General features: G+C 42.5%; 1 protein-coding gene across 9 annotated transcripts in view; it reads right to left on the reverse strand.

Moving 5' to 3' along the window:
- Window positions 1-12,989, reverse strand: part of LOC128345096 (uncharacterized) — a 212,356-nt gene that overhangs the window by 113,672 nt on the left and 85,695 nt on the right. The window lies entirely within an intron of this gene.

Below are 12,989 nucleotides of genomic sequence, written 5' to 3' on the forward strand. Positions count from 1 at the left end.
CATTCATTATTTCTTGAAGTTGTGGAAACCATTGCACCCTCATATTTCTATATTATCCATTCTTTTAATGGAGCCATGTTTACCCAAATTTTCCTCAGGCCAGCCCCTTTCTGGTATCATAGCAACCCAAACCATCAGTAAAAATAGTATGAATTCTGCAACTACGATACCTTGCCTATAACATCAGAGCAGCTGAAGAAGGCAGAAATCAAAACAACTTGCTCATTATTTTTGTTTAGTTAATCAACACTAAATTACTGTCTACAGTATAATATAAAGCTGCCTGAGCCTCATTGACTGACTCACTGACATGAAACTCCCAGACCAAACCACATTTTAAAATGTGGTTTTTATGGAGTCTTATTGCATTTTAACTTTTGTAACTCACTTTGGGATGCCATATGAAAGGTGGTATAAAAATTGAACAATAAAATAAAATAAATAAAAATATAGAAACATGGCATTTTTGCAGGTAGATTCCAAACCTTGCTCAAACTACCAAAGACAAGGCAAGGCAAAAGACGATAAAAAATTCCAAAACCCTGGAATTCATTAATGTCCCAGAAAATCCTGAAAAACTCTCCCATTGAAATGTATGAGGAATTTGACCTCACAGAGCTAGAAAAAGACAAGTCACAGCAAGATAAGATGTTCATAAGCTTGTAAACTGTAAGCCATTTTACTAGTATGAAGAGAGAGAGAGCGCGGAATCTCTCTCAGCCCTAACTCGGAGAAGCCAGGGAGGGAACTTGAAACCTTCTGCTCTTCCCAGAGCAGCTTCATCCCCTGAGGGGAATATCTTGCAGTGCTCACACATCAAGTCTCCCATTCATATGCAACCAGGGCAGACCCTGCTTAGCTAAGGGGACAAGTCTTGCTTGCTACCACAAGACCAGCTCGCCTCTCCTGAGCATGAGAGGTGGTCTTCTGTTTAAAGAAAAATAATTCCAGTGGGCATGCCCAATCCCTTAGGCATCTCTTTGTACCTGCTGGCCCATATTTTCAAAATTGAGTATTTTACAAAGTAAGAACTCAGTTGGTAAGTTTTTGTATACAGGCTATACAGTGCATTAGTCCAGACCTTAGATGAACAAGGTGCTTGTTTTGTTTCCCCATCAATTTATTCATGCCGAGCCAACCTTGGTTTTAACAAGCACTACCCCATCAATTGACACTCTGGCTGCATAACCCACATCTCTGTGTGCCCATGCTCCACTTTCACTCTCTGTTAAAGTTCCCTGGAAATGAGATAGTGATTTTGACAGGTGATAGAAAAAGAATCAACACTGTTTCAAATGCAAATGCCTCACTTTTCCTGCTGTTGGTTAACGTTGAAGGTGAATCGATCCCAGGAGGCTCAATCTGTTAATAATTCCTTCATTTATAATATTCTACCTCCCTGACACAATGAGTCAATCAAATCTACAGCTCTTTTGCACTGCAGCAATCTCCTGAGTCAAAATTAGGTCACCGAGGACCTGCTCCTGCTAATTTCTGTCTCCTTATATCATGGAAGTGAACCAGAAAACATCAGCAGGAGGAGTGTGCTAAACATGCTAATGGAATCAAAGTTCCCAAACCATTAAAGAGAATAGCACAGAAGCAGCAATAGAAATCCATTCCACTAAATAGGATATCCAGTGCACTCTAGCAAAAGCATACAAGGCATGGTCCAATACATCATGAAGCATTGTATTAGTATACATTAGCTGGGACATCTGGACCATAAAATAGAGAAATAAGGAAGGATCTTTTTTGTGTGTGTTCATTTGTAATTTCTCCCCAGTACAGTACAAGGTCAAATCTTCTGCACGGCAAGTCTGACTTTCCTCCCCCCGCCCACCCCCCCAAACAAGAGAAAGGGGTGGAGGCGGAAAAATATTATCACCAATTAGCTAAAGACAGAGAGGAAGCAATCCCAAAGTGCTAAAAATTCTATTGAATTCAAGGATGAATCTCACTGATGCTGGAGGTATCATGAGAGAAAGGACAGAGGATATTTTTGTCTCTGAGGAAGAGCACAGCTTAAAATGTGTCGGTATTTTGTGGAGAAATTCAATAAAATACTTTCCTTAGCACTCTGGGGCTGCTCCCTTTAAAAAAAATGCCCCCCTCCCCCAAATATGCGTCTTCTTTTACATTAAACCTTGAAATACTACAGATGTAACCTTTTATGCTTTTCTATGGCCACCTTCAGACATCACGCAAAACCACAGGCAACCATACCAGAGGCTGGGGTTTGTGGTCGTCCAAATGTGGGCACTAGGGGTGTGCATTTTGGAATTTTCTTGTTTTGATTTGCATCCGAATCGAAACACCACCGTTTTGTTTTGTACCCAAATTTTCTGAATCCAAATCAGCCATACAGCCATATTGTATCCGAATACAGCCATTTTGTATCCGAATTTTCCGAATCCGAATCGATTTGGATTTTTAAAAAGGGTCCCAGGGCAAAAAGAGTGGGTGGTGGTGGTAGTGTCCAATGGGTGGAAGCTACCACCCAAATTTCAAAGGAATTAGGCAAAGGGCTGATATTTTGTGAATTTTTTAAGTTTACACATCTTTAAGAATTTCCCCATAGGGAATAATGGGGATTCCAGCAAATGTATCACTTCAAATCAAAGGGAAAGGGATGACCCAGAGCAGAGTGTGGTGGGTGGTAGTGCCCAATGGGGGCAAGGAAACTTCCAGAATTATCTCAAAAGAATTAGGAACATAGGAAACCGCCATATAGTGAGTCAGACCGTTGGTCTATCTAGTTCAGTATTGTCTTCACAGACTGGCAGCGGCTTCTCCAAGGTTGCAGGCAGGAATCTCTCTTAGCCCTGTCTTGGAGAAGCCAGGGAGGGAACTTGAAACCTTCTGCTCTTCCCAGAGCGGCTTCATCCCTTGAGGGGAATATCTTGCAGTGCTCACACATCAAGTCTCCCATTAATATGCAACCAGGGCAGATCCTACTTATGGAGACAAGTCATGCTCAGCCACAAGACCAGTTCTCCTCTCCATTGGGCAAAGGGCTGATCTTTTGTGAATTGTTGAAGTTTACGTGTCTTTTAAGATATCGCCCATAGGGAATAATGGAGGTTTCAGCAGCCCCATAATTCCACTTGGGGGGCACTGGGGTTTCCCAGAGCGAGGGGTTGTGTAGTGCACATAGGGTGTCAACCACCTCCATACCCACAAGCCCTTGGGGTACTGGGTTTTGTGTTTCTGAGGTGTTCATTGTACTGGTAGCATATGAGATTTTCAGTGAAAAACAAGAATCCACTCTCATATGCTACCAGAGAATCTACACTCAGAACACCACAGAAACAACAGAACCCAGCACCCCATGGGTTAGCAATCCTTCCCCTGGCCAATGTGGGGTCGGTAAAGAGTGGCAAGAAGCAAAAGAGCCAATGGGGAACAAGGAGGGAATTTTCAGCAGGTCAGCCCATGATTTAGGTCACTGATCAGAAGGCTGGAAGGGTGGGAAATTCAAAGAGATGTCAAACACAAAATGGAGACTGACTCAGAGTTCACCACAAAATGGAGGTCCGAAACAACAAAACATTTTGTAGCCGAAACAAGGACGTTTTGTTTTGTCTACAAAACACCCGAAACAGGCTGTTTTGGGTACAAAACATTTTGTATCCGAAACATTTCGCACATCCCTAGCGGGCACCCTCAGTTCTGTTACAAAAGCGACCCAAGGTCCATGGTCACAAACCTGAATGTAGACCCTTGGTTGCTCTTTGGTTTCTCTGGCGACAATAGCCCGAAGGCTGCCGCTGCTTGGAAGCTCCTCCCTCTCTCTGTCCCCAATTGGCTGCCATGGCTATCCTTCATAGGAAGGAGGAAGCCCGCACAGTTAGTCTCCCTGCACGGGAGAGCAGCAGGGAGAATGGGCGGGGGTGACTGGCTTCCCGTTATCTGCGAAGGCAGCCTATATTATGCATGTTTAGGCACAGGCAGTCCAGCCCTATATATATCTACTCACATTACCCAGTCCTACTTATTTCAATGGGGCTTCCTCATAGGCAAATGTATATAAGATTTCAGTCCTTTTCAGTTAGGTAGACACATTATAAATCTCGATAAAATTAATCATACTTAAAATCCTGTGTAAGGTTATATTCAGGTAAAGTAAATCTATGCTTGTACAAGTATCTGGCTCTCTGGCACCATCCTGGAATCTCTATAAATAGTAAGAAACACATGAATAATGGTCTATTTTTTCTTTATTGAGTAGCTATTTTACATAGAAAAATTGTAAAACATTTATACAAGGAAGGTTCTGTTCTAAATTGCTTTCACAATTACCTACTCTATGCTCATGGGGAAGATAGTGGTATGGATGTTTAACCTTACAATTAGCAGAAGACAAATAAGTTAACAAGGGGGGCTCCAGAGGGGGCAGGGTGACAAGAGCCCCACAGAAAAGTGGACTCCCCCCCACCCACTGCCCCCTTTCTGTTTCAGAAATTGAATATGTGAGACACAACTCACCCACCCATAAATGCATTTTGCTCCTTATGTCTCCCCCCCCCCCCCGCTTTTTAGCCTACTTTCCAGTAAGCTTATGAGATCACCCGGGAATCTGTGGGTGTGTTTGTGTGTCTGTCCCCCCATCAACTTTGCAATGCATGGACCAATATGAACCAAATCTGGTACATTTGTAGGGACACATAGAGACACCTCAACAGCACAGTTTGTGGTGATGTCATCCACCCCAATTCAAGATGGTGGATGTGTAAACTTTTGAGGTGCAAGTAGGCTAACTTGTGAACTGCCTAACCGATTTGAACCAAAGTTGTAGGAACACATAGGGATGCCCCAATGGCGTAGTGTCTGTCATCTACCCCAATCCAAGACGGCAGAAGTGTGAACATTTGAGATGGAAGGGGGCTAACTTGTGGACCGTTTAACTGATTTGAACCAAATTAGGTATCGTTGTAGTCACTGACACCTAAGGACACCTCAACAGTGTAGTTTGTGATAATGTCATTCCCCTGATTCAAGATGGCAGACACGCAAATGTTTGAGCTGCAAGTGGGCCAACTTGTGAATCGCCTAACCGAGTTGAAACAAATTTGGTACAGTTGTCATGAGTGACACATAGGGACACCTCACTGGTGTCATTGTCATTTGTCATCACATCATTGTTTGTAATGATGTAATCCACCCTGATCCAAGACAGCAGATGCGTGAACATTTGAGGCACGAGAGGTCTAACTTGTGGACTGCCTAACTGATCTGGATCGAATTTGGTCCAGTTGTATTATTATTATTTCTTGTTTACACAGTCAGACAGGTGTTATTGACTGGTTTGTTTTATCTAGACATCGAGTCCTTCCCAAGGACCTGGGATGCCAGAATTTTATTGTCAATTGTTATAGATATTGTTGCAGAATATAGGCTGTTCCCAGTTGTTGTTGTTGTTATTTATTTTTACATTTATATCCCGCTCTTCCTCCAAGGAGCCCAGAGCGGTGTACTACATACTTGAGTTTCTCTTTCACAACAACCCTGTGAAGTAGGTTAGGCTGAGAGAGAAGATTATTTTTACTAGAACAACTTGTTTCTAGTGCCACCACTGGGTTATAAACCTTTCCCTATTAGTCTTTCACCTTAGTCTGCAGTCTCCATAGCTGCTTTTTACAAAACAATGAGGACAAACAACATAAAATTGCATGCAATTTGGTCTTTTACATTAATAACCTATGTTCTGGTTCAGTAGAACTATGTAGATTTACATCAGCAAGGTTTGTAGCACTACGGTTGCAATCCCATGGCACTTACCTAAGAGCATGTCCCTTTGAGCTCAGTAAGACTTGCATCTGAACACATGTGCTTACACTTGCACTGTAAAACGTAGCAGTGGAATTCAATGTTTCTTCCTTTAAGGGATTATTCACACTTGTATGGATACCACTTAATATCTATCACCCTAGGTTACTCAGAACTTGATAACCAGCTTTTGAATGTATGAACTGACCCCACTGAACAGGTTGTGTTTGAGGCAAAATTTGGTGATGGAGTTCTGTCTGTGGTATTTGTGGTAGCTCATTCACACATGTCAGCCATCACTCGAAGGCTCAGCTAAAGCCCTTCTCTGTGACATACTCATTTTCCACATACAATAAATTTAACATGAAAGAACATTTAAACATACTTCTCCCCACATCTCTCTCTCTCTCTCTCTCTCTCTCTCTCTCTCTCTCTCTCTCTCTCTCTCTCTCTCACACACACACACACACACACACACACACACACACACTCCTAGGAGGAGAGCTGGCCTTGTGGTAGCAAGCATGACTTGTCCCCATAGTTAAGCAGGGTCTGCCCTGGTTGCATCTGAATGGGAGACTTGATGTGTGAGCACTGCAAGATATCCCCTTCAGGGGATGAAGCTGCTCTGGGAAGAGCAGAAGGTTTCAAGTTCCCTCCCTGGATTCTCCAAGACAGGGCTAAGAGAGATTCTTGCCTGCAACCTTGGAGAAGCCGCTGCCAGTCTGTGAAGACAATACTGAGCTAGATAGACCAATGGTCTGACCCAGTATATGGCAGTTTCCTATGTTCCTATGACCCTGCCACATGCTTCCCCTTCCTCTGAAAAAAATCAATCAGGTCTCAGCATAAACTATAAGAGTTAAATGAATCTTTATAGCTTTAATTGTTTATGCATTTTTTTATCTTCAGTATTTCCAATAATAGGCAGCCATTTGTCCTTGAAAAATACTGGTAAACATAGGCATTTCCATGATGAAAATAAGCTTTGTAAATACTGTAGAGGCTTACATTTATAAGAGGAAGTTTTGGCAGATCACTACTCATATGTAAGTGAAATGTAACAGGGCAGTATATTTTTGCCTGTTCTCTATCACACCTTGTATTAACACGTGGATTGGTTCTTCTTTAAAAGTACATCCATTGTGCTAATGATGATAGTTCATGCTCTAGAAGTTCTGCTTTAGGAGATTAAAATTCTAATATGGCCCTGAGGGAAAGTGAGAAATATATCCATCTATGTACAAACTTCAGACTCCTAGCTATAAAATCCCCAACCTGCATAGCTCAAATTAAAACTAGAGCAGAACCAAATATTCACAACAATCTCTCTCTCGCCCTCTCCCTCTCCCCCTCTCAATCCCTAGTTTAGCTTATTCAGTTGCTGTCTAATAACACCAAGGCAGATCCAGGATCTGAAATGACCATCTCATAGTCATATCAAATAATCAGATAGATCTTTAGAAGCAACATAGAATTACAAACTATCAGAAAAACTGTAATGCTAAAGAAAACATTGGTTACATAAAGGAAGACCTACGGAAAAATGCAAAGACCCCCACTCCACACATTGTATAGCTAAAGAATATGATTGGTAATATCTGCAAAACAGCTGTAATTAAGCTGGGTGACTAAAGTCAAGAGCAAGCTACAGAAGTAGCAACAAGGTGGGCACAAGGAGGTACATGGCCATTATGAACAATAATAGGCCTGAAATTTCACATTGCAAAGTCAGGGTTCAGTTAAGGGGTCTCACACTGTGAAATACATCCCACCCAACAGGAACAAAGAAAGTGCCTTATGTTGAGTTAGGCCACAGGTCCATCTAGTTCAGCATTGTTCTCACTGACTAGCCGTGGCTCTGCAAAGGTTTTGGAGAAGTCTCTTTCCTAGTCCCACCCGGAAATGCCAGGAATTAAACCAGGGACCTTCTGCATGCAAAGCAGATGGTCTGTCATGAGTTACGACCTTATCCCACAATTGGAAAAGACTGAAAAGATTAAGAAATGTATGCAAGAATAAATATTTAGCAAAGTCAGTGTCTGACAGTGAGATGCTTAAAACATACACTTTTAGACATCAATAGGTACTAGAGTTTTGGTATAGTACATTAACCTTTATGTAATTATATTATACAATTATACTTAAGATGTATTTCTGTATTATATTTGGTGATGATGGTGATGATGATTACATCTACCAGAGGTTATTGACTGGATTTGGTACTTTAATTATTGGGTCCTTTCTAGGGGTCTAGGATAACTAAAGAAAAACTAAATATATCATCATAGTATTCATGCTGTCCTGAGTAGTGTGGCCTTCTGTAGTTGATGTGTTGTAAATTATTATTATTATTATTATTATTATTATTATTATTATTATTATTATTATTAATGATGATGATAATAATCAAGATCTTCTATGCAATGAGGACCAGATATGGTCATCAGATGATCTGAAATCTTTTTCTGGGCAAAGATTGGTGGAACATAGTTAACTGCCTTCTACTGAGTCAGACCATTGGTCCATCTAGCTCAGTATCATCTACACAGACAATCTAGCTCAGTATTGTCTCCAAAGTTGCAGGCAGGTGTCTCTCTCAGCCCTATCTTGGAGAAGCCAGGAAGGGAAATTGGAACCTTCTGCATGCAAGCATGCAGATGCTCTTCTCAGAGCAGCTCCATCCCCTCAGGGGAATATCTTATAGTGCTCACATTAGTCTCCCATTTGAATGCAAACCAGGGCAGACCCTGCTTAGCAAAGGGGGCAATTCATGCTTGTTATCACAAGACCAGCTCTCGTGGTCGACATGTGATAGCAAGACCCTGGTGGAGGGTAGAAAGGGGACAGAAGCTTCAGTTTGGTGAAAAGCTAGTCAGGTGCAGGGTCAACTGCATCCAGTTGCTATTTCCCTGCACTACTGGCTGTGCAACCGACCACTAAGCTGGAAAGGACAAAGAAAGGCGCAGAGTTGTGTTTTTGAGTAACTGTCCATCTGGATTATGTGCTGCTTGTACTGATCCCATTAATCTCCTGATCTGCCACCTGGATAAAAGATATCAGCATACAGCTAGGTAAAGTCTCTGCGCTGATATTAGGTGCACCAAAACTGTTATAAAGGATACTTTTTACCCTGTTTGGAGACCTTGTAGGTGCAGTTATAAAACAGTAGGGATGTGCATGAACCATCAGAACGATGGTTCGGTGACGCGGGCGGGGCAGGGGTTACCTTTAAGGGATCAGGAGGGTGCTCTTAACACACACACACACACACACACACAGAGTCACATTTACCCCACCAATGTTCTCTCAAAAATCGCTGGCGCAGGGCGGCAGCATAACCTTTTGTTTCCTCAGTCAGTGTCAGACCAGAAGTGGCTGGTGTGAGTGCACATGCATGCGCACCAGCCACTTCCGGTCTGATGCTGACCAGGCAGCAAGAAGATAAGTTGCCGCCCTGCGCCAGCGATTTTGGCACTAGTGGGGGGAATGCGGGGGGTGGGTAAAAGCACTCTCCTAGTCCCTTAAATGTAACCCCCTCCCACTGCCGAACCATCTGAACCACCAGACCTCTGAACTGGTTTGGCAGTCTGGAAAAGGACCGCCAAACTGGTTCAGGCACATCCCTATAAAACAGACAGTTTTCCAAGGAAGTCACATTCACAGGTTTAAAAGTCCAAATAAAAACATGTTTCATTAAATACAATGAGGACGCATGTCTATAATGTTAACGAGAGAGTTCCTACATGACTTCGACACTTAGCTGGATATATGTTCAGGCTCAATACTCTACCTCTGGTATGACCATGAATATAGGGTTATGGCTATGATAGACAGGGAAGGGGGAAGGAAGTGGTGGGGACTGATCTGTTTAGCAGAAGATATTGAGTGAAAGAATCTGATAAAGGGTGGAGGGAGAGGTGTGGTCAAGGAAAATTCCACTATCCCCTTTCACCTAGTGGTGTAAGCTATATAAATCCTAAAGGTCACATGTTTCTGCACCCTGCTGTTACAAGGGTCCCTTTTCTTGGAAACAATACTCCGCCCCACCTGAGTAGAGATAGACACTTGTTGACCACAGCTTTCCTTGCCTGACTAGGTATAAGTACAGCTAAAAGCTGATTGGTGCATTATTGCTGGTTTCTGCCTTGTAATTGGTTCACCTTGTCTACCAATGGCTAAGCTTTATTCTGTTTGTACTAGTTGGATTGGTGTATACTATGAAACCTGGGCCTCTGATAGGCTCTGTACTCAGTCCTATAGCCTGTACGTAAACAGTATAAAAGACTCTTGCCAAAAGCCTGAGTGTGTGCTCTTGGAAGAGACACCCGGCATGCTGTGATCAATAAAGCTTGAACCTGATGGACAGTGAGGGCCTCTGCTTATTAAACAAACCCAGAATTCCTGGAATTTCTCCATCAGGAGGCAGGAGAAGCTGGTGAAAGCTTCCAGTAGAGGAGGTGAGGGTGGAGAAGAGAGGATCCTAAGTGTTGGGAATTCTCTCTGGTAAGAGATACCCTTCTATTACAGCAGAGTGCACAGAGGCAAAACATAGCGGAGTCTGCTCAGGCATACGTGTCTTCTAAGAGCCAAAAGAAACTTGGAGCCAGTTCATAGTTTCAAATCAATATAAGGAGTTTTTACTGGAGAACTCCACTCTAGATAGGAAAGTGGAGAGATAGTATCTCTAATCTAGCTAGCTAGCTGGATGCAGACAGATGCTATCTGCATTTCTGTGCACACATGGTGCAGAGAGAGGCAAGTGTGTGTGTTAGGAAGAAGAGAGGCAGGGAGGCAGGCAGGCAGGAAGTCCCTGAGAGTAGCAATCTACATATCAAAGGGATAGTGTCAGAGCAGTAGAGAGGAGGAATGACCAATGCCTTGACCTCTCTAGCCCTCTGACTCACTAGTTTGTCCCCCTCTGTCACTGAGGCATGAGACAGCGCAGAGTCCTTCACTTCCAACGCCAAGAAAGCAGGGGGAAAGAATGAGAGACGGACAACAGAGAGAGAATGAGGGGTGAGAACCAGGGGCCTCTAGGAGGAGTCCCCCAGAGAGTTCAGGGAAGGAGAAAGCAGTAAAAGAACCAGGAGGAAAACTATTTGTTTTCGTGAATATCAAAAAGCACCACCAATTTTCATTAATTTTCATTCACATTGTTTGCATAATGCTGATTTCCCTTACTCTTTTTTTGCTCTCACCTACCTTGGTCACACTGTTGTTTAAACCTCCTGGCTGTGGTGATCCCATCCGATTTTGTTGATAATTTCACAGTGTTACCTCTGGCATGATGATGGCATACGTTCCAAAGCAAAATTATGTGGATCACCAAGCCAGGTGGATTAAATATATGTATCACTCAACAAGTCTAAGGACAATGAGGACAAAGAAGAAGGAAAAGAGCACCAAGGGAACAAAAATAGTGATGGCTGAGCTGTTTCCAGCTTGATCTGAACATGGCTCAGAATTGACAAGCTGTCTTGGAAAGTGCATGGGAAAAATGCTCTGTTTTCACTAGTTTTTTTACAGCTCATAATCTTGTATGGATGTTGATGGTCCCATGTACATGCACATTATCATCTTGCCTTCTGAGAATTGTAGTCGGTTTCATCTGACCTGTACCCTCTCCACATTCCCAACCACTGCTCTGAAATTCAGTTGCCCCAAACACATCTGAAAATGAGAGGGACCACAAAGTTGTTTGCAAGAAGCAATCAAGAGAATAGGCCTAAGCAGAGAAGATATTTACCAAGCAAATATAAGTCACAGGAATTGTGGTTAATGTAGTTTCATTGTTGCCACTGGAAGTGTCATTGAGAGTGAGGAGCTGACATTAAAGATCACCTTGCTGAGCATCAACCACACATGTGCAGCCTCTACTTTAACATTCTGAGTCTGAAGAAATTCTGGAGGAGATGCAACTGAGCACTGCAAGCTGGATAAATTCAAACCAGTTAGCGATGAATTTCAGGCAATCACTAAGCAGAAGGGCACTGAACTGCATTAAAACAATGCCAATGTTTGGCCAGGTGAACGGAGGTGGCGGCAGCGTTAATTTATTGCGCTGTGCATATTTACAGTCAATATCAAACTTAGAGAACACTCAGTGCAAACTCAGATCAAACTACTATTGCAAGATAGGTTCCTAGTCAAGGACAGCAGTAGGCAGTTGGGGAAGGCTGGGTTTAGAGAACGTGCCATAGCACCAAAAAATCCAACATTACTGCCCACATTTTCTTCAGGGGCCTAAAAGTTCATCACTGACAAACAAATAGAAAGCTAGGCTAGAGCAGTGCTTTCAACTCCAGTGAAAATATAAACATGACCAGCATCGTCAAAACTGCTGTGCAACAGGAAGTTAATCTACATGTCTGAAGAAGATAAGAAGTAATCTTGAGGGCATTCAGAAAAGTGGGTGAGCATGTTATATTCTGGTCTATATCACATATTCCTTGTGTGATATTTGTGGCATAACCACAAATGGGGAGAAGCATATGTAGGAGCTCACCTAGACCTATCTCTTGATAATCCGAGACTGGGGAGACAAAATGCATCTTCCTCCTGCTTCTTTCCTTTAGCACAAGAATGGAGAGCTATTCATAGAAGAGAGAAATTGTACACCCTCTTTCAGTCACTGTAGTCTTTGCTTTGTGAGGGAATCAAAACCAAATGTTTACATATTTCTCTGCCTCCCAACACCCATCACACACAAGCATAACAGCACTTTCCCAAGCCCAGTTCAAATGAGATATATTATAGAAAAATGGATACCTAAGGCTCCATCTGCTAATGTGTTGTTGTTATGGTCCATTTACATCATTTCCCCCTCAAATTTTGCTTGGGAAAAAAAAACTGTCACAAAAGTCATCAAAAGCTCATCACTCCCGGGACTCTTCTATTCATTAACCCCTCTAACTGTATGTAAATGATTCCACCTAAGGCATACACAAAAAGACAAGCAGCTATGCTGATACACAGCAAACACAATGCATTTCCTGAACACAAATAAGCGACATTTGGAACCAAGAGCTGGCTGTTAAAATGCGCTTTCTGAGCTTGCTCTTCCTCTGGCCATTATTACACCTGGAACTATTCACTGCAAGCTTGGATGAGAGTGGGAGAAAGAAATTCTATAAGCAAATACACAGAGAGTGGTATGCTAGAAAATATGCAATATTAGGACTTTGGAAATTTACAAAATACCAGCTGTTGAAAAGACT

The sequence above is a fragment of the Hemicordylus capensis genome, chromosome 2 (genome assembly GCF_027244095.1).
Source record: "Hemicordylus capensis ecotype Gifberg chromosome 2, rHemCap1.1.pri, whole genome shotgun sequence".
In the NCBI taxonomy this organism is placed as follows: Eukaryota; Metazoa; Chordata; class Lepidosauria; order Squamata; family Cordylidae; genus Hemicordylus; species Hemicordylus capensis.